Here is a 734-nt window from a genome sequence, read left to right on the forward strand (position 1 = left end):
TTTGATTTCTTTCATCAGTGTCTTATAGTTTCCTGAGTAAAGGTCTTTTACCTCCTTAGGTAGCTATATTCCTAGGTATTTTATTCTTTTTGTTGCAGTGGTGAATGGGATTGTTTCCTTAATTTCTCTTTCTGATCTTTCGTTGTTAGTGTATAGGAATGCAAGAGATTTCTGTGCATTAATTTTGTATCCTGCAACTTACCAAATTCATTGACTAGCTCTAGTAGTTTTCTGATGGCATCCTTAGGATTATCTACCTATAGTATCATGTCATCTGCAAACAGTGACAGTTTTACTTCTTTTCCAATTTGTATTCCTTTTATTTCTTTTTCTTCTCTGATTGCCGTGGCTAGGACTTCCAAAACTATGTTGAATAATACTGGTGAGAGTGGGCAACCTTATCTTGTTCCTGATCTTAGAGGAAATGCTTTCAGTTTTTCACCATTGAGAATGATGTTTTGCTGTGGGTTTGTCATATATGGCCTTTATTATGTTGAGGTAGGTTCCTTCTATGCCCACTTTCTGGAGAGTTTTTATCATAAATTGGTGTTGAATTTTGTCAGAAGCTTTTTCTGCATCTATTGAGATGATCATATGGTTTTTATTCTTCAGTTTGTTAATATGGTGTATCACTTTGGTTTATTTGTGTATATTGAAGAATCCTTCCATCCCTGGGATAAATCCTACTTGATCTTTGTGTATGATCCTTTTAATGTGTTGTTGGATTCTGTCTG

At 34.7% G+C, this 734-nt stretch overlaps 1 protein-coding gene across 1 annotated transcript in view; it reads left to right on the forward strand.

Annotated features, from left to right (window-relative positions):
• The window catches only part of TRDN (triadin), a 366265-nt gene that overhangs the window by 259870 nt on the left and 105661 nt on the right, over positions 1-734 (forward strand). The window lies entirely within an intron of this gene.

The sequence above is a fragment of the Physeter macrocephalus genome, chromosome 10, assembly GCF_002837175.3.
Source record: "Physeter macrocephalus isolate SW-GA chromosome 10, ASM283717v5, whole genome shotgun sequence".
In the NCBI taxonomy this organism is placed as follows: Eukaryota; Metazoa; Chordata; class Mammalia; order Artiodactyla; family Physeteridae; genus Physeter; species Physeter macrocephalus.